Raw genomic sequence first — 21,808 nt, forward strand, 5'->3', positions numbered from 1 at the left:
TTAGTTGTTGCTAAGTAATGTTTATTCCGATCGGGACTTTTTCAGTCTCATGCTCTGCCAGGGAGGAGTGGCACAGGAAGCTGGGAGGAAGCAGAGACAGGACATCTGACCTAAAGTAGCCAAAGGGGTATTCTGTACCACAGCACGTCATGCCCAGTATATAAAGTGGGGGGAGTTACCCGGAAGGCCCAGATCGCTGCTCAGTTCGGGCTGGGTATTGGTCAGTGGATCACAAGCAATTGTATTCTTTCCCCTTGTTATTTCCCTTATCATTATTATTGGTGGTAGTAGTAGTAGTAGTAGTAGTTTTCTACTATATCTTACTTACTGGACTGTTCTCAACTCATGGAAGTTACATTCTTTCTATTCTCCTCCCCATCCCTCTGGGAGTGGGGGGAGGAAGAAGGGGGGGGGGAGTGAGCAAGTGGCTGTGTGGTTCTGAGTTGCCAACAGGGCTTAAACCACGACAGAAGGACATGGAGCTGTTGGAGCAAGTCCAGAGGAGAGCCATGACAATTATAAGGGGCCTGGAGCACCTCCCATATGAAGACTGAATGAGAAAGTTGTGGCTACTTAGCCTGGAGAAGAGAAGGCTGCATGGAGACCTCATAGCAGCCTTCCAGTACCTGAATCACAGAATCCCAAGGGTTGGAAGGGACCTCGAAAGATCATCTAGTCCAACTCCCCCTCAAGAGCAGGGTAACTTAGAGTACATCACACAGGAACTTGTCCAGGCGGGCCTTGAATATCTCCAATGTAGGAGACTCCACAACCCCCCTGGGCAACTGTTCTGGTTTAAATCAAGTCCACACATAGCTCATTCACTCACTCCCCCCCCCTTGCTCCCCCAACTCCCGGAGAGTTAGGAAGGAGAATCCAAAGAATGTAGCCCCCACGGATTGATATAAGCACGGTTTAATTGCTAAGGTATAACACAAATCATTACTGCCACTACTACTACAAACAATAGTGATAAAGCAAATAACAAGTGAAGAGAATACAACACCTCACCAGCCACCGACCCATAACTCACCCCACCCTGCCTGACCGAGCACCGACCGATGCCTCCTCCATCCCCCCAGCTCCAGCCCTTCCGGGTCTTCTCCCGGTTACATCCTGGGTATGACGTGCGATGGTATGGAATACCTCATTGGCTAGCCTGGGTCAGGTGTCCTGTCTCTCCTTCCTCCCAAACTCCCCTCCTCCCTGGCAGAGCATGAGCTCAGAAGAAGGCCTTGAACAAACCAAACACCCAAGCAGTAACTCAAAACATACTTGCTATCAGCAACCGTTCTCAGCCCGAAAGTCAAAACACAGCACTGCACCAGCTACCAAGAAGGAGAAAAATGACTGCTACTGCTCAAACCAGGACAGCAACCTGTTCCAGTGCTCTGTCACTCTCACAGTAAAGACGTTCTTCCTGATGTTCACATGGAACCTTCTATGTTCCAGTTTACACCCATTGCCCCTTGTCTTATCACTGGATATCACTGAAAAAAAGCCTAGCTCCATCATCCTGACACCCACCCTTTACATATTTGTAAACACTGATGAGGTCACCCCTCAGTCTCCTCTTCTCCAAGCTAAAGAGACCCAGCTCCCTCAGCCTCTCCTCATAAGGGAGATGTTCCACTCCCTTCATCATCTTTGTGGCTCTGCGCTGGACTCTTTCAAGCAATTCCCTGTCCTTCTTGAACTGAGGGGCCCAGAACTGGATGCAATATTCCAGATGTGACCTCACCAAGGCAGAGTAGAGGGGGAGAACCTCTCTTGCCCTACTAACCACAGCCTTTCTAATGCACCCTAGGATGCCATTGGCCTTCTTGGCCACAAGGGCACATTGCTGGCTCATAGTCATCCTCCTATCCACCAGGACCCCCAGGTCCCTTTCCCCTTCACTCCTTTCCAGCAGGTCAACCCCCAACCTGTACTGGTACATGGGGTTGTTCTTCCCCAGATGCAAGACTCTACACTTGCCCTTATTGAATTTCATCAAGTTTCTCCCCGCTCAACTCTCCAGCCTGTCCAGGTCTCGCTGAATAGCAACACAGCCTTCTGGTGTGTCAGCCACTCCTCCTAATTTGGTGTCATCAGCGAACTTGCTGAGGGTACACTCAGTTCCCTCATCCAGGTCGTTGATGAAAATATTAAACAGCACTGGTCCCAGCACCGACCCCTGAGGGACTCCACTAATCACAGACCTCCAGCTAGATTCTGCCCCATTGACTACAACTCTCTGCCTTCTTCCTTTCAACCAGTTCTTGATCCACCTCACTACCTGATCATCAAGCCTACACTTCCTTAGCTTATCTCTGAGGATGCTGTGGGAGACAGTATCAAATGCCTTACTGAAATCAAGAAAAACCACATCTACTGCTCTACCATCATCCGTCCACCTAGTCACTTCCTCATAGAAGGCTATAAGGTTGGTCAAACACAAGGAATGTGGACTAAGTGCCAGCTATTGGTAAGACCTCTTTGTGTGTGTGTGAGTGGAATTTGGTGCCAGCTCCTGGAGTCAGACTGGGGATGTAGGCACCCTGCAACCTGTGGTGTCAGCTACTGGAGCAAGTGAGGGTCCTAGCATCAGTAGCTGAGGGGACATACATTTCCGAATCTAAGGAGAGTCCTGCAGACTTTGTGCCTGGGGTGCAAACTACTTTTTGGCAACTGGTGTAAGTGGACTGTATGCCAGCTACTGGAGTCACACCATCTGTCACCAGTATCTGTCACTAGCCAGATACTGGAGCAAGTGAATGTCTCAGGGCCAGCTACTGGAGTGGGGGTCTTTAATCTCCAGCCACTGGTGGGGGGAGATGCATCCCAAAAACAAGCTACTATGAAAAATCATGAGTGAGGCAAATGAGGGGCTCAACATCAGCAGCTGGAAGCTGGAGCAGGACTGCATGTCAGAGCATGTGTGAGCCTAGTGTCTTTATCTTCCACAAACTTGGTGTGCATGGTTATGTGTGTGTGTAATTCCCTAGCAAACTTCAAGGTGGACTTGCCATTGAATTTGAACCTGTGAAGCAGGTAAGAGGGCCTGGGATCTGGGCAAGGGTACTGTATGGACTCAAGGGACATGTGAATGTGCATGTGTTTGTGAATCTACAGAGCATCGTGTGTGTGTCTTCACTAGTGACCTTCTATTTCTACCAGACGAAGAGCAGGAAGGGGACTTGGCTGTCTGTGTTTGGTTTATGTGGGTCCTGTATGTAGGTGCTGTTGAAGACAGTGTCTTGTCTGTGGCAGCCTGTGTAACCATCTGTGTCAGTGCCCTTTGTGTCAGTCTGCATGTGTTTGTGTGTCTTTGGAATATGTGTTCATCTTTGCTAGTGGATGAACCTGCAAATGGGAAAGCATTCCCCAGCTTGGGCAGAGATCCCAGGCAAACCAGGCTGGGCTTCACTGGCCAGGATGGAGAAAGCCCTGAGTCCTGGGCCAGAGCTGCTGGAGGTGGTGCCTACGCTCTTAACATCCCTTAATAAAATTATTTCCTGAATGACTGCTATAAATCAAAATAACATTCTGCTGGTCCTTTAACTTCATATTAAAAACCAAGACTATACACAGATGAATATGTGTAGCATTTTGGCTTCCATAGAATTAGTGTAAAGCATATGGAACATCTAATATTTTAAAAAATAGTCAAACTATGTAGGCAAATAGCCCAAATTAACCTCACATGTGCTCCAATATCAGAATTTTTACAGTTCAAAAATAATGTTAGTGTGAAAGGGGAGAGCTGAATTGCCTAAGATTTATAGATGATAGTAATGTGTGTGTCATAGTTTAAACCCAGCTGGTAACACAGAACCATGCATCCTCTTGCTCACTCCTCCCCTTCTTTCCCCGACCCTCCACTCCCAGAGGGATAGGGAGAAGAATCCAAAGAATGTAAGAAAACAATAAATACAAGTGATGCACAATACAAATTGCTCACCACCCACCAACATACCCAGTCCAACCTGAGCAGCGATCTGGGCCTTCCAGATAATACCCTCAAGTTTATATACTGGGCATGATGTGCTGTGGTATGGAATGCCCCTTTGGCTACTTTGGGTCAGGTGTCCTGTCTCTGCTTCCTCCTGGCTTCTTGTGCCCCTCCTCATTGGCAGAGCATGAGACTGAAAAGTCCTTGATCAGAGTAGACATTACTTAGCAAGAACTAAAATCATTGGTGTGTTATCAGCACTGTTCTCAAGCTAAAGTCAAAAACACAGCACTACACTAGCTGCTAAGAAGGAGAAAAAATACTGCTACAGCTGAACCCAGGACAGTGTGGAAGGAAGGAATATTCATGATCATTGCTAAAAAAATGCACTGTAGTAAATTTGTGATGCATGAAGTCATCTCCCTCAATTATCTTTCACCTCCTGTATTATGTTCAGATGTTCCTTTATGGAGTAAGAACTTTTGCATACAATACAGGATCCAAATTGCAAAGAAAAGTGGTGATGATGACTTTTTTTCCACTGAGATCATTAAAGAGCAAGAGAAGGTCTGCACAGTGCTGTTAAAGAGAGAAAATTGTATCCCATGGATTCTTCTTTCATCTATATTTCCACTATCCCATAAAATATTTGGTTATATCTCTGATAAACATTTTCTAAATAATCAATGGTATTTCAAGTTTATTTGTCTATCTTATTTGTTGTAGTTTTTTTGTGGCTGAGATTAGCCATTGAATGGCTACTTGACAGGATAAACAAGCAGAAATAACTGTCAAAGAACTATTGGATATTTCTCACTAGTGGGATAACAGTGAGAAAGCAGTGTCCAGCAAGGTATAATGGCAAGTGAATTGACTGATGGCTTTTTACAAGGCTCTCTACCATAGATATAAGGAGAGTTAAATGCTCAATTCAGAAACAATAATCCTTTAATCCCTGGGCCAGATTATGATTGGTCCTGTCCCATGCATAGCTCAGTCTTTGAAAGGGAGTTAACCACAGGTAAGGAAGGCTCTATCTCAATGCTCAGTGGTACTTAGGGAGTTCTATCCCATTCTAAGTCTTTTATTTCTTTTAAAGTAGGTAAAAATCCATCTCAGAAGAAAAATCTGAAATGCAGATTGTGATGTGGTTTCACTGTGAGTATTGAAAACTTAGGTTTTGAGGATTCCTTAAAGCTTAACTCCTTATATATGCACACAGCAAATCTACTCTGCTGTAGAGCTTCCATGTCCTTGCATCCTAAACCTGACTTTCTGCCTCTTCACTGTGCTCCATTTGCAGTAATCTGTTCCTGTGGCTTTGGCTCAGAATCATCGTTGGAGCAGCCTGTTATCAGAGTTAAGAGCCTTCTGGAAAATTACTTTGGGCAAGATAGCAAAAATGCTCCTACTGGGCACAGGTAGAAGGCTGTCTATGTACTTTAGGATCTTCAACCTGTAAATTGCATCTTTTCCAGCATTATGGAATATTGCATCAGAAAGAGTCGGCTGGTGCACTGGTACAGAAGATCTCTACTGGTGCCGCCAGGAAAAAGCGGCGGGTTGTAGTAGTAGGGGACTCTGCCTTGAAAGGGACAGAAGCGTTCATCTGTCCGCCTGACCCGGTTGCAAGGGAGGTGTGTTGCCTACCTGGGGCACGGATCAAGGATGTTGCAGAGAGGCTGCCTGCTCTAGTAAGTCCCATGGACTATTACCCGCTTCTAGTGACACATGTGGGTGCTAAGGATATAGATAGTAGTAGGCTGAGGAGTATAAAGAAGGACTACAGAGCTCTGGGAGAGGTGGTCAGGGGTTCTGGAGCTCAGATAGTCTTTTTGACAATTCTCCAAGACACAGGGGAGGACCTTACAAAGGCAAGGAGGATTGGCCAGGTTAATAAATGGTTAAAAGGGTGGTGTCATAGTCAAGGGTTTGGGTGTCTTGGACATGGGGCCAACATTTGTAGGCCAGGCCTAATGGGGACTGGTGGAACTGCTCTGATAAAGAAAGGGAAGAGTGGCTTTGCTGGGAGGCTTGCCAGACTTGTCAAGGATGCTTTAAACTAGTTGTGTTGGGGGAAGGGAGCATCATTCCATCCCAACACACCCAGTCAGTTGCCAGCACCTATAATAAATAGTCTGAGCAATGTAGTAATATTCTAGCCGCTCCAGACACTGAGCCGGCTTCATTTGGAGCTCAGATCAGATGCCTCTATACAAACACCCGTAGCATGGGGAATAAACAAGAGGAATTAGAGATGTGGGCACATCTACGGGGCTATGATATAATAGGCATCACAGAAACATGGTGGGATGGCTCTTTTGACTGGAGTGTTGGAATGGAGGGTTATAGGCTTTTTAGAAAAGACAGGCCCGGTAGGAGGGGAGGGGGAGTTGCCCTTTATGTTAGGGATAGGCTAGAGAGTATGGAACTCTGTCTGGGGACAGGTGATCAGTTAACAGAAAGATTGTGGGTCAGGGTTAAGGGGAAATCGGTGACGGGACACATTACTGTGGGGATATGTTACAGACAGCCTGATCAAGAGGAACCTGTGGATGAAGAACTCTACAGACAAATAGGAAAAGCCTCACGCTCACAGGCCCTTGTTCTCATGGGGGACTTCAACCACCCTGACATCTGTTGGGGTGACGGTAAGGCCCGGCACAAGCAATCCAGGTGGTTTCTCTATTGTGTGGAAGACAACTTCCTTCTGAAAGCAATAAAGGAGCCGACGAGGAGAGGTGCCCTGCTTGACCTCGTGCTCACCAACAGGGAAGGGCTCGTTGGAAATGTGACTCTCCAGGGAAGTCTTGGATGCAGTGATCATGAGGTGGTCGAATTTGAGGTCCTCAGGACAATGAGAAGAGCATGCAATAAGCTCACTGCCCTGGACTTCAAGAGAGCAGACTTTGGGCTCTTCAGGAACCTGGTTAGCAAGGTTCCATGGGATATAGCCCTAGAGGGCAAGGGGGACCAAGACTCTTGGTTAATATTCAAGGATCGCCTGCTACAGGCTCAAGAATGTTGCATTCAGACCAGAAGGAAGTGCAGCAGGAGGGGCACGAGACCTCCTTGGATGGATAAGGAGCTGCTGAGAAAAATTCACAGGAAAAAAGAGGCTTATAAAAGGTGGAAGCAAGGACAGGTGGCCTGGGATGAATACAGGGATGTTGTCCAGGGTAGTTAGGGACTGGATTAGGAAAGCTAAGGCCCAATTGGAGCTAAACTTGGGAAGGGATGTTAAAGATAATAGGAAGGGAATTTATAGGTATGTAGCGGCTAAAAAACAGACTAAGGACAATGTAGGCCCTCTCCGGAAGCTTTCGGGAGAACAGGCTACACAGGACTTGTAGAAGGCTGAGGTTCTGAATGGCTTCTTTGCCTCGGTCTTCACTGGCAAAGGCTCTGACCGCAGCACCTGAGTCTTGGAAGGCGGACGTAGGGACTGTGAAAACCTAGACCTTGGGCCCACTGTACATTAGGATCTGGTTCGAGACCATCTTAAGAACCTGAATGTACACAAGTCCATGGGACCTGATTGTTGGGGGTCGAGCATGGGCTCTTGAACAGGCCTACAGCAAGCTGTGAGAAAGTGAACTTATGACCCCAGGTTAAAAGAAGAAGAAGTGTCAAGATCAGCAAAACAGGAACGCAATAACAAGATGCCAGTAATTGCAAAAGCATGATGTAACGCTAAGCTGAAGCGAAGGTGTGAAACCAATCAGGAGAGGTAAAGGGGAGCGTGTATCCCTCGTGGGCAAAGCGAAGCAGCCAATCAAGTAATGCGTGATCGCGTGTAAGACAGTATATTAAGAGCAGCCTTGTAATCCATAAACGGAGCATTTTGTGAACCTACATCGTATCGGTGTTTTCTCCCCTCCACCTGGCCGCGGCACCTGATGAAATCCTGTTTCTTATGTAACAGCCTTGGATACTGAGCTCTAATTAGTTAGTCTAGAGGTTACTACCATTTACAAAGCTAATGTTTATAACTTGTTATAATTGCAATTAAATACCTTACTCTAAAAATACAGTGGGAAACGACAACCTTGGCAGTGAAACAAGGGGAACAGAAAATCACAAAATGGAATTTATAAACCTTTAGAATTAGTTTCAAGCAATGTTAAGTTCAATGGCTTTGTAACAGTAGCAGTGGAAAATTACTGAGGTGCATAATACATAGAAAAAATAGAGTACAGATAGAGAACATACTGGCACAAGATAAATCATTATAGTTGATGTGGTCTTAAGAAAAACAGTCTAGAAAAATAGGACACAGGGATAAGGAGTATCTGGGAATAGCAGGTGTCCAGGATAGGCTGTGGGTAAACTAACTGATAAGTAGGAGGATAGGGGGATTATTATGTCTCTGGTGCTAGTGAACCAATTAAACTGGTATAAGCATCTACTGCGCGTGCTTCAAAGGCTGCCAGAAGTGATGAAGATTGTTGGAAGAAGTAAACGACCCTCAGAGACCACCACCACAGTTCTGTACGCATGCGGGGAGCTTTCTGGAAAATGATGTAATCCATACGTAGCCTCATGAATATGTATGTATGCCCAGGGACTATATAAGGATGGCTTGTGTAGTAATAGAGAGACACACGTTAGGAGGAGTTATGCCCCGTGTCTCCCGGCGCCGCAATAAAGAATACCTGCTTGTCAGCTTGAAAACTTTGTTGGCAAGTTTGTTCCTGGAGTTTTCTCCGAATCAATTTGGCACCCCAGATGGGACCCTCTCTGCTCGGCTGCAGGACCCGCTGAGGACAGGGCTCCCTAGGGCCCTCGGGAATTTTTCCCGGAGGGACCCCTCAACTCATTCGGATCACTGCGGGAGCAGAAAAGGACCATCTTCATAAAAGGTATTCTTTTCTTTTCTATAGTCTGTAAGGTGCACGGGGCATCTTGCATAAAGACTACGTTGGTAATTGGGTTGGTTTGGTATGCGTACGCAAGGTTTGAAAGCCTTCCGTAAATCGAGATAAGAAATCTCGTAGGTAAAGGCGTATACTCGGCTGCTAGCGTCCATTTGGTATACACCCACAAGAAGCAGGGGGCTTCTTGTGGTTTGGGTCCTGCAAGACGCAGTGGGAGTCTTGTAGAAAAGGCTTTGGATTTTACTGGTATACACCCTGAAGAAGCAGGGGGCTTCTTGTGGTTTGGGTCCTGCAAGATGCAGGGGGTGCCTCGTGGAAATGGTTTTGGATCTTGTTGTGGCTTGTGACATTAAGGATTTTGGTCTTGTGATTTTGGTATTGGTGACAGGATATTATAACTGTGTTATTAATTGTGGTTTGTTTGATAGAATTTTAGTCTCTGTCTGTTTCAAGTGTTGTAACTGTGTGGAGTGTGTCTGTGGGATCCTGTGTGTGTGTGAGTGAGAGATTGATAATGGAAAATGAAGAGATCATGCAAAAGAGTCCTTTAGGGTGCATTTTGGCACACTGGAAAGAACTGGGAGGGTCTCCTGGGGGCTCGGTAAATAAGAAAATGTTGTCCAGCTGTTTTGAAACATATTGTAAGTGATGGTGGCCTTTGTATACTTTGGAAGATCAGGAAAAATGGTCTAAAAATGGAACCTGAACTATAATACATTGTTACAATTAATGCTGTTTTGAGGCTGCAAGGAAAATGACATGAAGTAATGTATGCCGATATGTTTTTCACTTTAAGAGACGCAATGCAAAATTAATATGGCTCCGCCAGATCCCTTAATTTTGGCTTTGGAAAAGGACAGGGAAAAACTGAAAGTTAAGATGGATGGAGAGCTGTTGTTCAGCCTGTGATACTGGGGAAAGATGTTTAAAATTAAAAAACAGTAATCAGGAAGATAGGCTGTAAAATTATCTATCACATGTACTTTCGGGAGGAGCACCCTCTGCATCTCTCCTCTCTGATATTTGTAAGGTGCAAGAGATCACTGTCACTGGCACCAAGCGGCAGATGCACATTCCGAGTTCAGAAAGGGTTAAACCAGCAGTGCTGTTGCAGAGGCATCTGCAGCCCCTGCAGAGCAGGGTGAGCAACTGTGAGGAAAAAAAAAAAGGAAACCCAAGTGGGAAAGGAGGGGGGAGCTCGCGCAGCTCCTGTGTTTGAGCGTGGGATACTGGGTGCTGGTGCAGGCAAACAAGTGGGAAAAGACATGTTTACGGACGGGACTGAGGGGTTGTTGAATAAATGTGGACAGGAGGAAGCCTGGAGAGCGTATAGTAATCGGGAACAGGTAGAAAAGAAAAAGCTGGGTCGTGCTATAGCCACAGCTGCGGTGGTTGCTTTGAAACTGGGGGGGAGAGTTCGGACGCTGGAAGTGAGACTGCCCTTGGAGAGGGGGTAGTGCCATGGTGTGGCTCCAGCGACTGAACTGGAACTAGACTGACAGGGACCTGGGGAATCTACCCTAGCAGATCCACTGGTTAAATTAAAAGTAGGAACTAGAGGAAATAAAGTGGAATTTTAGTGGAGAGAGGAGCAACTTTTTCAGTGTTAAATCTGAGAGAAAGGAATTTGTTACAGATGTGGGAGCTACTGGCCACCAAGAAAAACAGAAAAAAAAAACCCAACTCACAAACGACCCGAGGCATTCTTTCTGAAACCCTTAAAGTACAAATTGGGAAAGCAAATAGGAATGCATAAATTTTTATGCATGCAAAATTCTCTAAAATCTTTCTTAGGGTGAGAAGCAACATTTAAAGAAGGCAGAATGGAATTTAGAGTTACAAACAAACAGTTAATTGCATTTTTGAGTTTATCTTTAATTCAACAGAAAAGCAAACAGGAGGACCTCCCTGAAATAAAAGAAATCCTTAATCAGGTATATCTGGGAGTATGGGCATCTGAAGTTCCAGGTAAGATGAAAAATGCTTTGTCTGTTAAAGTGGAAATAAAAAGGGGGGCCTGCCCAATTAGATTAAAACAATATCCCTGAAAATTAGAAGATCAAAGGGAATTAAAAAAAAAAAAGAGTAATTGATAAATTTTAAAATATATTATTAATTGAATATGAATTGGAATATAATATTCTGGACAGTAAAGAAATAGGATGATAAAAGCTGTAGATTGATTCAAGATCTCAGAGCAGTCAACAAAACTGCATAGGATATTCATTCAGTAGTAGCTAATTTGTATGATTTATTGACTAAATTGAATAATAATCAGAAATGGTTTGCCATCTTGGACTCAAAGGATGCTTTATTTTGCTTACCATTGGCCAAAGAAAGCCAAAATTTATTTGCTTTTGAATGGGAAAATACTGACACAGGAAGGGAAACTCAATTAACTTGGACGGTATTACCTAAAGGGTTTAAAACAGTCCAGCAATTTCTGGAAGTCAGCATGAGAACTAGAATCATGGAAGCCACCTGCTCAGATGGGGACTCTGGTACAATATGTGGATGACCTATTAATTGCTACAGAAATAAAGGAAGAATGTATCCAGTGGACAGTGGAATTATTAACTTTTCTGGGACTGAATGGTTATTGGGTATCCAGACAAAAGGCCCAACTAATCCAAACCCTAGTTTCCTACCTAGGAAATGAAATAACAGGAGGACAGAGAGAGCTTGGAGCTTCTAGAAAAGAAGCCATCTGTCAGACTCCACAACCATCAACTGGCAAGGAGCTCCGGACATTACTGGGAATGACTGGATGGTGCAGACTTTGGATCCATGATTATGGTATTCTGGTAAGACCACTATATGAACTGTTGAGGGGAAACCCTCCCTCTTTAGAATGGACTAATTCAGCAGAGGGGGATTTTAGAAATTTAAAAAACAGAGCTAATGAGAGCTGCAGCTCTGTGACTTCCGGATGTAACTAAATCCTTTTGGCTATATTCCTATGAAGAACAGGAAATAGCTCTGGAGGTCCTTGCTCAAAAACTAGGACCCTACAGAAGGGCAGTGACGTTTTTCAAAACAGCTGGATGAAGCAAGCAAAGGATGGCCCAGATGCCTAAGGGCTGTGGCAGCAGTTGTCATGAATATTGAAGAAGCTCGCAAATTCACCTTGGGACAAAAATTACTGTGCTAATGTCCCATGTTGTATCAGCAGTCCTGGAACAGAAAGTAGCCCACTGGTTGTCTCCTTCATGTTTTTTAAATACCAGGCCACCCTTGTGGAACAAGATGATATAGAAAGTGTGGTCACTAATGTTGTCAATCCAGCATCCTTTTGCAGGAACAATCGACAGAACCACTAACACAAGACTGCTTGGCCACCATAGAGACTGTATATTTGAGCTGACCAGACTTGAAAGAAAGACCTCTGGAAGACGCTGATTCTTCGTTTACTGACGGTAGTAGCTTCATGAAAAATGGTAAAAGAAAGGCAGGATATGCCATTAACACCACTTCACAGGTAACAGGGTCTAAACCTTTACCCTCGAACACTTCTGCCCAGAAGGCAGAAATAATAACATTAATGAGAGCCCTGGAATTGGCTAAAGACAAAAGGATAAATATTTGGACTGATTATGCACATGGTGCTATCTGGAAAGAATGAGGACTTTTGAACAAACATGCTGCAGAAATTCTACAATTACTGGAAGCTGTTCAGCTACCTGAAGAAGTAGCTGTTATGTACTGTAAAGGACATCAACAAGGTGACTCTGATCAGGAAATTGGAAATAATTTGGCCAATTCTGAAGCCAAACGAGCAGTTGAACAATCACAAATCATGTCCTTAATCCGTGATGGCAAACTAACAATTGAAAAATCTAAACCTAGGTATTCAAAAGAGGATAAAAATTGATTGAGGATCTAAAAGGACAGGAAAATAAAGAGGATTGGGTTCAGATACCTGATGGGCGAATTGTAATCTCCTATAACCAACTCTGGAAGTTAGTTCAGGGAGAACATAATAAAACTCATTGGGGTAGCAACCCTTTATATAAATATTTAGACAAACAAATTGTAGGAAGAAATCTATACAACACAGTTCAATCAGTGACAAAACAATGTCAGCTATGTCTTAAGAATAAGCATAAAACTGAAAATAGAAATCAAATTGGGACAATTGTGAGAGTAAGTTGCCTGGGACAGCAGTGGCAAATAGATTTTTCTGAATTATCAAGAAAAGGGGGTTATCGATATTTGTTGAGGTTAACAGATACTTTTTCTGGCTGGCCAGAAGCATTCCCTTGTAGGATAAATAATGCAAGACAACTGATTAAAACATTATTTAATGAGATAATACCTTGCTTTGGAGTACCAGCAGCAATTTCTTCCAACTGAGGTTTGCAGTTTAGTGCAAACTTGTTACAAGAAATTAGCAAAAATTGGAAATTGATTGGCAAGTATATGTTCCATACAGGCTTTGGGCCAGTGGGCACTTAGAAAAGATAAACCATCTGATAGAAAGAAGAGGTTAGCCCATTTGAAATTCTATGTGGAAGACCATAACAGTCCCAGTTTAAAGGAGAAAGTCTTCAGGAAGTGGCAGAAGGCTATCTCCGACAGTTTTTGGTCAATCTGGGAAAGGAATTGGAGGAGATAAATAAGAGAGTAGCAGGGACAAGAGCAAGAGATTTGGATTATTCGATTCACCCTTTCAGATCTGGAGACTGGGTTTATGTTAAGAATTTTTCAGGAGATCCTCTACAGGAGAACTGGAGTGGACTGTACCAGATATTACTGACCACCTTTACAGCAGTGAAGATAAAGGAACAACCTGCTTGGATACATTATTCAAGAATAAAGAAAGCACCAGAACCAGAGAAGATGTGGCAGATGGAACCTTCAGTACTCTTACGTATGAAATTGCGTCGGTGATAATTTGGACTCATATGATAACTGGTGCATAAGCTTGAGACCAGAATTTATACCTGAAATTAACGCAAAATGTTACTGAAGTTTTAATCGTAGTGACTGTCGGGTGTGTGCACAGTTGCCTAAATCAAGAGAAAGCCTGGAACTCCCATTAATTGGAGTTCCAATTCCTAACACTGTTTCGTGGACAAATCTGTGGGTGAACACTAGCAATCTGTATTCAAGTAAAAGGTTAAAATTTGGAATAGTTAATCCTAATCCAGGCAATAAATATTACACCTGTGCACAAAGATGTATTACACCAGGAACCAGGGTAGGAGACTATACTTGCTTAAATGCCACAGATGTAGGTCACCATTCAAATTGCAATTACACTATTAATATAGATGGTATCGTAGTTCAGTGGTGGCCCATTCCTAAAGGGAAAGGATGGTATTGGTTATGTGGAAAAAATGCTTATAAAACTTTACCCCCAACTGGAAGGGTGCATGCACCTTAGGTGCTATAATACCCAATTTTACTATTATCAACAGGTATCCTTCCGGAACCTGGATTAGAAGTTTTGTTAAACGGATTAAGCAAAGGTTTAACCCTATTATTGAATGGCACACTCCATTTCATAGTTTTGTGAGAGGGCTTATTCCGTCTTTGGGAGTAAGTGAATTAGAGAAAGCAATTGTAAATATCTCAGCAACCATAGAGGAAATGGAAAGTAAAGATATTGATATAATGCAGGCAGAAAAACAAAACATAACGAGCCTATCTAAAGTAGTATAAAACTGAATGGCTCCAGACATGTTATTGGCATCACAAGGAGGAGTTTGTTCCATAATCAATGAAAGTTGTTGTTCCTACATAGACCAAAGTGGCAGAATTGAAACATATCTGGAGGAAATTTGGAAACAAACTAAGATATTTCATGGGACGGCCATGGATGACACCTCCAATGGTTTCGAAGAAATATGAAAAAAGTTAACTACATGGTTACCTAATCTCTCCTGGTTGAGGCAACTGATTGCAAGAATATGGATGTTAATTATTTTAATATTGTTTACTTGTGGTATGATACAATGTTCCCTCTGGTGCTGTAAACTATCTATGATAAATTATGAAGATTGGAAAAGGAATGAAATTAAGCACTGAGTAGAAATGGGAAATTATTTCAAAGGACTTTTGATGGTAATGGTAATATATAAGATGTTGCAAAAGAATTTGTAAAAGGACAGAAAAAGGGGGGAATTGAAACAAGGGGAACAGAAAATCACAAAATGGAATTTATAAACCTTTAGAATTAGTTTTAAGCAATGTTAAGTTCAATGGCTTTGTAACAGTAGCAGTGGAAAATTACTGAGGTGCATAATACATAGAAAAAATAGAGTACAGATAGAGAACATACTGGCACAAGATAAATCGTTATAGTTGATGTGGTCTTAAGAAAAACAGTCTAGAAAAACAGGACACAGGGATAAGGAGTATCTGGGAATAGCAGGTGTCCAGGATGGGCTACAGGTAAACTAACTGATAAGTAGGAGGATAGGGGGATTATTATGTCTCTGGTGCTAGTGAACCAATTAAACTGGTATGATCATCTACTGCGCGTGCTTCAAAGGCTGCCAGAAGTGATGAAGATTGTTGGAAGAAGTAAATGACCCTCAGAGACCACCACCACAGTTCTGTATGCATGCGGGGAGCTTTCTGGAAAATAATGTAATCCATACGTAGCCTCATGAATATGTATGTATGCCCAGGGACTATATAAGTATGGCTTATGTAGTAATTGTCGTGGTTTAAACCAAGTCCCCCAACTCCCGGAGAGTTAGGAAGGAGAATCCAAAGAATGTAGCCCCCACGGATTGAGATAAGAACGGTTTAATTGCTAAGGCATAACACAAAACCCCTACTGCCATTTACTACTACAAATAATAATGATACAGCAAACAGCAAGTGAAAAGAATACAACACCCCACCAGCCACCAACCCATAACTCACTCCACCCTGCCCGGCCGAGCACCATGTGCTCCCTCCTCCATTTTCCTCTAGCTCACCCCTCCAGCCTTCTCTTTCCCAGTATGCATCCTGGGCATCACGTGCTATGGTATGGAATACCTCATTGACTAGCCTGGGTCAGGTGTCCTGTCTCTACTTCCTCCTGGCCTCCCCTCCTCCACCTGGCTGGAAAAAACCTTGAACAAAAACACCCTCAAAACATGCTCAAACCATGACAGTAATAGAGAGACACACGTTAGGAGGAGTTATCCCCCGTGTCTCCCAGCGCTGCAATAAAGAATACCTGCCTGTCAGCTTGAAAACTTTGTTGGCAAGTTTGTTCCTGGAGTTTTCTCCGAATCAGCAGAAATCATTCTCTGCACGTTTTCAGTGGAAAATTACAGAGGCATAACAAGACAATTGACCTTGCTTATGCCTGCCAAGAATCTTCTTACTTTACAGTAATAAGGCTCAGGTTATCGGGATCGCTCATTACGTGGCCTTGGCTCTTTAAGAATTCCCACACCTTTTTAAGGTCATCTAGTTCCAACCCTCCTGCCATGGACAGGGATACCTTCCAGCAGACCAGGCTGCTCAAAGCCTCATTCAACCTGGCCTTGAACACTTCCAGGGATGAGGTATCGACAGCTTTTCTGGGAAACCCATTCCAGTATCTCACCACTCTCATAGTGAAGAATTCCTTCCTTATATCCAATCTAAACTTCCCCTGTTTAAGTTATAACCCATTACCCCTTGTCCTATCACTACATACCCATATAAAAAAGCCCCTCCAGATTTCTTGTACGTCTTGAAGACTGCTATAAGGTCTCCCTGGAGCCTTCTCCAGGCTGAACAAGCCCAACTCTCAGCCTGTCTTCATAGGAGAGATTCTCCAGCCCTATGATAATCTTTGTGGCCCTCCTCTGGACTTGTTCCAAGAGGTCCATGTCCTTCTTATGTTGGAAGCCCCAGCATTGGATTCAGTACTCCAGGTGGGGTCTCATGAGAGTGGAGTAGAGGGGAGAATCACCTCCCTTGACCTGCTGGCCATGCTGCTTTTGATGAAGTCCAGTATATGGCTGGCTTTCTGGGCTGCAAGCACACACTGCAAATTCATGTTGAGCTTCTCAATGATCAACATCCCAAAGTGCTTCTCTGCAGGGCTGTTCTGAATCCCATCTCTGCCCATCCCATATTTATGCTTGGGATTGCCCTGACCCAGAAGAGAGAGGAATAAATTCAAATACTTCATTTTTTGAATTATTGACCAAATCTGGGGATGTTACTCTTTCGTTTGAAGACAAGAATAAAATAGCAGGCCTGTGCAGAAGGACTTGGGCATGGATGAGAAACTTAACATGAGCTTGCAGTGTGCGCTCACAGCCCAGAAAGCCAACCATATACTGGGATGCATCAAAAGGAGCATGAGTAGCAGGTTGAGAGAGGTGATCCTGCTCCTCTACTCTGCTCTCGTGAGACCTCACTTGGAGTATTGTGCATAGTTCTGGTGTCCTCAACATAAAAAGTACATGGAACTGTTAGAACAAGTTCAGAGGAGGGCCACAAGGATGATCAGGGGACTGGAGCACCTTCTATATGAAGACAGGCTGAGAAAGTTGGGGCTGTTCAGCCTGGAGAAGAGAAGGCTGCGTGGAGACCTCATAGCAGCCTTCCAGCATTTGAAGGGGGCCTACAGGGTTGCTGGTGAGGGACTATTCATTAGGGACTGTAGTGATAGGACAACGGGTAACCGGTTGGAACTTAAGCAGCAGAGGTTTAAATTGGATATAAGTAAGAAATTATTTACTGTTAGAGTGGTGAGTTACTGGAATGGGTTGCCCAGGGAGGTTGTGAATGCTCCATCCCTGGCAGTGTTCAAGGCCAGGTTGGATGAAGCCTTGGGTGATATGGTTTAGTGTGAGGTGTCCCTGCCTATGGCAGGGGGATTGGAACTAGATGATCTTGAGGTCCTTTCCAACCTTAACTATTCTATGATTCTATGATATTGTCTTAAACTAGTGTCTTTCATCTACAACATGATAGTCTTTAACCACAGTGTGCCTTTTTGAATTATATCTCAAACCCTTTGTTTCATTTCCTTAGTGACTTAGCCTCAGCCCCAGTATTGAAAAATCTTAATATTGCAAAGCCTTAATATTGATCTTAAAGCTCCAATATTGTAAAGCCCTAATATTACAAAGCCCCATCCCCAATAATACAAAAACAACGTTTCTCTCACATACCGTCCACTCGGACATGACAGACCCCCCCCTCAAGCAAGAAAGCACATGTGTAATTAGGATGAAAATATTATTAGTTCCTGGAAAAGTTATGAATATATATGAGTATGGTAAATACATAGCGACTGTTGGCAAGTGACGGGCGCGCTCACTTTTGAGAAACGAGTCACTTGTGTGCCCAGCTCTGCGATAAAGAATGCCTGCTTTCTAAAACTCCAAATTGAGTCTTAGAGAGTTTCTCTGTCCAACTTTTACGGTAACATGATGAGATGGCAAGTGAACTGGGTAAAAGATGGGAGGAAAGAAAATAAGAAATAAAAGGCAAATAGAAACAGACCAATTGATATATCTCCCAAGAAAATCCCAGGACAAAAATTTGATTTTAGGATTAATCAAAGAGTTCACTAATTTGCAAAATGTGTCACAAATTACTGCTTGTTTACTAATTTCAAGAGCAGTAGATGAATCAATCCCATGGGGAATTTTAACTATGGATCTGACAATTTTAGGAAAAAATGAAACTACACATTGTGAGCAAAAATCTGTGGTTGAATGGCAACAAAAAATGGAAATTATTCGGAAACAATGGAAATCCCCAGGTAATCAGGCTGACTGTGAAAAATTGTTAAATTATTTTTTTACCAAAATAGGGAGATATAAGACTGTAGACTGGTGCTCCTATGATGAAAAAAAGAAAGAAAAAAGTGAGTCGAATGATCATGGAATGGAAATGCAGTAAGACACATCAGATACGAAAGAGTGAGGCAAATTGGGACTATGTTTGGCCATTTTATCTCAATATCAATACATGGTTAAGGCACCTTGGTGTTTTATTTGGGATGGAATGACTTTTGCAACTTGGCCAAATGTAAATGATAGTAGTAGTTCATCATGAGAAAAGAGAAACCTAGTGTTTTGGTGGAAGTGTGAAAAGGTATTGTCATGGGTTCAGCCATGGCAGTCATGTTTCCTTCTTGTAGCTGGTGCAGTGCTGTGTTTTGACTTCTGGGCTGGGAGTGGTTGCTTGGTGGTGGGCATGTGTTGGGGGTGTTTTTGTTCAGGGCCTTTTCTGAGCATGTGCTCCAGCCAGGTGGAGGAGGGGAGGCCGGGAGGAAGGAGAGACAGGACACCTGACCCAGGCTAGCCAATGAGGTATTCCATACCATAGCACGTGATGCCCAGGATGCATACTGGGAGAGAGAGAGAGCAGGAGGGGTGGAGCTCTGGAGGAAAATGGAGGAGGGAGCATGCGGTGCTCGGCCGGGCAGGGTGGAGTGAGTTATGGGTCGGTGGCTGGTGGGGTGTTGTATTCTTTTCGCTTGTTATTGGCTGTATCATTATTATTGTGTTATGCCTTAGCTATTAAACCGTTCTTATCTCAACCCGTGGGGGCTACAATCTTTGGATTTTCCTTCCTAACTCTCAGGGAGTTGGGGGACTTGGTTTAAACCATGACAGGTATATAATTGTAATACCTCTGATATGGGAATACAGGGTATTCCTCCTTTAGCTGCTCCTTTAAAATATGGATGCTTATGTAGGGGCCTTAGGAATGACCTCAAATTGACTGAGACATACATACCCAAAAGAGAAACAATATTTAGTTGTAAAAAAATCTGCACTCCGAAGCCCAGGACACTTAGTATGGACAATGAGCGATGGGACCTGGACAACTCATCTACCTCTAGATGGTAAAGCCAAATAACATTAGGCAGGTCCAATCTGGAAAAGAACTATTTTTATAAGAGCATTAGAAATTTTAAAGTTGGTAAGGGTGAAGAGGTCAGAAATAGATGAATGGAATGAACCTTTGACTGGAGTGAAAGTTGGTTGGGCTTTAGAGTCTTTGCTGACTCCTTTAGCAATATATAGGTACAGGGAATAGATATATCAACTAATGGGACAAGTAGAAAGGCTAGCAAATGAAACCAGAAAAGGATTTAAGGACTTGAATTTACAATTACAGGCAACTTCAAGGATGACTTTACAAAATAGAATGGCTTTGGATATGCTCTTACTTAAAGAGCATGGGGTTTGTGGATACTTGAAAGATAGAATTGATCCTTGTATACACATTTCAAATGTGACTTGATGTGGAGCATGACTTGGTCTTATTGGAAAAGGTAGAAGGGAATAATCAAAAGCTTCAACAAGATGTACAGAAAATTGGAGAGATAAAATCTTCAAGAGATTAGGATGGAATTTGAGTTCATGGATAAAATCACTGATTAGCACTGCATTACTCTTGTTGATAATCTTTTTTTAAAATTATTTTGATCCTCTATTGTTTTAAAAAGCAAATAAACAGCAAGACTGCATTTAATAGAATGATCATCCAAGCAGTGCCCAGACAACAAGATGAACAAGAATCAATTCCAAAGACTCCCACTAACATATAATGACTCACAACAAGTAACCATAAAATCATAGAATCGTAGAATCATAGAATAGTTAGGGTTAGAAAGGACCTTAAGATCTAGTTCCAACCCCCCTGTCATGGGCAGGGACACCTCACACTAAACCGTGTCACTCAAGACTCCATCCAACCTGGCCTTGAAAACTACCAGGGATGGAGCATTCACAACTTCCTTAGGCAACCCATTCCAGTGCCTCACCTAAACCTCTAACCTAACTTCCCCTGTTTAAGTTTGAACTCATTACCCCTTGTCCCATCACTACAGCCCCTAATTATAAAAATAAATATTTAAATGTTAGAATGAAAGCATTGAAATTATTTTAAAAACTTTCAAAGGGGGGAAATGTTGCAGATTATCTTAAGTTTTACTGAAGCTTTCTACATTTTGTGTGTTTGTGAAACAGCTATAGGAACATCTTAATTTAATAAGTTAGCTTTTATGTTAGTGTCATGGGTTCATCTGTAACAGTTATTTTTCTCCTTAGTAGCTGGTGCAATGCTGTGCTTTCGACTTTAGCCTGAGAACAGTGCTGACAACACACCAATGTTTTTAGTTCTTGCTAAGCAATGCTTACGCTGATCAAGGAGTTTTTAGTCTCATGCTCTGCCAATGAGGAGGGGCACAAAAAGCCGGGAGGAAGCAGGGACAGGATACCTGACCCAAAGTAGGCCAAAGTAGCCAAAGGTACAACAGCACGTTGTGCCCAGTATATAAACTGGGGAAGTTACCCGGAAGGCCCAGATCACTGCTCAAGTTGGACTGGGTATCGGTTGGTGAGTGGTAAGCAATTTGTACTGTGCATCACTTGTGTTTATTGTTTTCCTTTTCCCCTTTTAGTTTTATGTTTCCTCCCCTTGTTATTTTCCTTATCTTTATTGTTGGTGGTGGTAGTAGTGGTGGTTTTGCATTATACCTTAGTTACCAAACTGTTCTTAATTCAACCCGTGAGATTTACATTCTTTCTATTCTCCTCTGGGAGCGGGTAGGAAGAAAGGGGGGAGTGAGCGAACGGTTGTGTGGTTTTGAGTTACCGGCTGGCCTTAAACCATGATAGTTAGCATCATGTTAGCATTTATTAACCAATGATGTATGGATTGCTGTGCTGCTTGAAATCCGACGCTGCACTGCTTGAAGTCTCTCTTCTCTGGATCATGTTAGCCTTAGTCCTTACTCTCTAGACCATAACCAGAGCACCTAGGGTCTATTGTATATAGGATGAGTTATTTGACAACCTGGCAAGATAGATAACTAGCCAGCCAACTTGGCAACAAAACTTACTGTTAAGGTGACCTGAAGTAAAGTGCCTTCATTATAATACTAAAAAACACACCCATAGGTCAAGAAGACTCTTGCCCAGGTGAAGACTTCATGTAAGTGTAGTAACAGAAGAGACTGACACAGTAGATATTATAATTATATGCAAATCACTAAGCAATCATTGTAACTGGGAGTGTACTACCTTGTAAT

This window comes from Melopsittacus undulatus (genome assembly GCF_012275295.1).
Source record: "Melopsittacus undulatus isolate bMelUnd1 chromosome W unlocalized genomic scaffold, bMelUnd1.mat.Z SUPER_W_unloc_1, whole genome shotgun sequence".
Classification (NCBI taxonomy): Eukaryota; Metazoa; Chordata; class Aves; order Psittaciformes; family Psittaculidae; genus Melopsittacus; species Melopsittacus undulatus.